The sequence below is a fragment of the Macrobrachium rosenbergii genome, chromosome 49 (genome assembly GCF_040412425.1).
Source record: "Macrobrachium rosenbergii isolate ZJJX-2024 chromosome 49, ASM4041242v1, whole genome shotgun sequence".
NCBI lineage: Eukaryota > Metazoa > Arthropoda > Malacostraca > Decapoda > Palaemonidae > Macrobrachium > Macrobrachium rosenbergii.
This window is the reverse complement of record NC_089789.1, coordinates 28,331,106-28,333,605: the sequence shown is the minus strand read 5'-3', so window position 1 is coordinate 28,333,605 and position 2,500 is coordinate 28,331,106. Positions and strand designations below refer to the sequence as shown.

The 2,500-nt window shown below is 34.6% G+C and overlaps 1 long non-coding RNA gene across 1 annotated transcript in view; it reads left to right on the top strand.

Annotated features, from left to right (window-relative positions):
* LOC136832215 (uncharacterized) overlaps window positions 1-1,198 on the top strand; it is an 11,844-nt gene extending 10,646 nt beyond the window's left edge. Inside the window, exon 2 of the long non-coding RNA XR_010851125.1 lies at window positions 1-1,198. This exon is cut by the window's left edge and continues 683 nt beyond it. This is a non-coding gene — a long non-coding RNA (uncharacterized lncRNA).
* The last annotated feature ends 1,302 nt before the right edge of the window (window positions 1,199-2,500 follow it).

Below are 2,500 nucleotides of genomic sequence, written 5' to 3'. Positions count from 1 at the left end.
TGTTATTTATAGGATTATTATGAAATTTAAAGTTATTTTTACGTATGAAGGCTTTGTAGCATGTAAGCTAACAATTTTATATGTAGTAAATATAGCTTACTAGTTAAAATTATGGAATACCCAATCACTGTTACTATGTACATACTTTTGGTAACCATCTGTCTTACCTAATCAATACATATGGCCAAAAAAATCTTAGTCTTCAACATTTCTGTGTAAATGTATTGTAAATGCATACCACGTAAACATCTGTCGGTGATTTGTGACATACCTAATCGTCGCAAAGGACGTTGGTTATTTTATTTCTAATCCTGTCCGTTCTTGCACTGAGAGGGAAGTAGAGTGACCCAAGTTATCCTTCAATGCAAAACGAACATTGAAAATTGTGTATGAGTACTGACCCTGAGTGATTTCCTGTACAAGGTGTATTAATGTTTAATCGGCTAAGATCGTTTCCTTCCTGTTAATTAGTATAAAACACTTATTTGGAGAGTTTTATTTGTCTATCACAGGCTAATTATTTTCTTTGCTTCATGAAGACATTGATTATGTGGTTGTGGGATGAGATTTAAACTTAAACTTTCTTTTCAATAATGTATTTGCCATTATGATTGCATCTGAAACCTCCTTAAATTACAGAAACCTGGCTCTGGGATAGACACGAAATTTTGGAAAGGAAACTATTTTTTATTATGGTTTAGTAAAACCTCTTGGTAAAATAGATATGTGTAAACACAATCTTGATGTATTCATAAAATGTTGAAAGTTGTGCTAAACTTATGAACGTAGTAGAAAACTGAACTAATTCAAATGTTGAAAATTTATTGTATGGACCTTTGCCTTGTCTTAGTTATATCAGATTGCAGTGAAATTAGAATTTTAATATAGAACTCAGGTATGAAATGACATTCAAATCTTCAGTTTTAGCAAATAAATGATTTTTTGGAGGGATTTTCGGTGTGATATTTTACCAGAAATTGTTTGTACTATACAGTAGTTTTTGTTTGAATGTTGGGTAAATGTTAGGAACTAGTTTTCGACTTAATTTTTTAACTTATGATTTTAAAGTAAGAATGGCTTTGTTGTTACTTTGTGATACTGAAAGCACATTTGTGAATCTCATATACTGTACTGCCAGCTAATAAGCAAAAGGTTAATGATTTTATATCCATCGAAATAAATAAATTCATGAAGTGGCCTATTGTGATTTCACCAAAATGAATGTCCCCTCAGAAAGGAAAGAATAAGTGAAGAGAGAAGGAAAATAAAGAATGATAAAATCCGATAAGGAGAAGCATATATGAAAAATATTTATAAAACATGAATTTATGGTATACAGGGTCTTGAATGTAGCATTACAGCTTCATTGCAGCTTCTCTTGAGAGCATCAAGATCCAGAAGGAATGATCATTTGCTCACGGAACATACCTTATGGGCTCTTATTCATAACAGCAGAACATAGGCAGGCGGTCATTACATATTAAGAGAAAATGGTTTTACATACTAGTCAGGATAGCTTCTTTTATCTTTACCACAAAAAAGGGCAACATTCTGCTTACGTTATCTTTGTTGAAAAACCCAAAAATAGTTGTTTCTTCCGATAAACCATCAAAGTTGACCAGCTGAGGCAGTCTGATCTTCAGAAGGCATTTGTTCCGTACTCAGTTGCTCAGTTTATACGACAATTATTGGAAGTTCTGAAGAGCAGAGACCTATTTCACTGTTAAGTTTACTGTTTGAAGTCATCCTTAACACCTGTGGAGGGACAGAGTCATCCATTTGATGGGTTGGTGATTCCAGTTTCACAAATATTTTCTAGACTTTACTCTATGAATAGGCACAGGATACGCTCGAGAAACATACCATGCTTTTGGTAGTACAATTATGTTTATCACTAAAATGATGTCAGTCCCTGATTATACAATTTTCTTGTGTTTAATATCTTTTATATTGCCTAGTTCTGTACGTCTTCCTCATAATCGTTATGACGAGTACAGAAAAGCCAGAAACATTCAAAGTACCTCTTTTTGCTTCCAACTCCCTTATTTGCCAGTCATTTTCATCATTCCATGACTCAGTGGCTATAAAATTCGTTTTCTCGACTTTCACTTGGAATCTTGCATTCATTAACGACCACTAAACTTTCTTCTGATACGATCTTCCTTATGTTTCAGTACGGCTGCCATCGGCTAAGGTCAACACGGCAAGCAGCTCTTGTAAATCCGTATTAATTATCAGCTATTAAACTTTTTCTGATATCTTTTGCTTTGACATCAAAATGGCTGTCATCAGCTAAGGCCAACGGGGCAAATCGTTCTTCCACGAATACGTCGTAGGTTTGATGAGGCTTCTAAGCAAGACAGCACGTGCGAGAATGATCGGTTTCTTAAACCTTCGCTTGTGTTCAATGGTAATGACATGCGTGAGCTCCGTTCGTGTTTTGTTCTTTTGTTTATCTGAATTTGTCTCACGAGACATTTCTGTATGGACGGGGGCCACT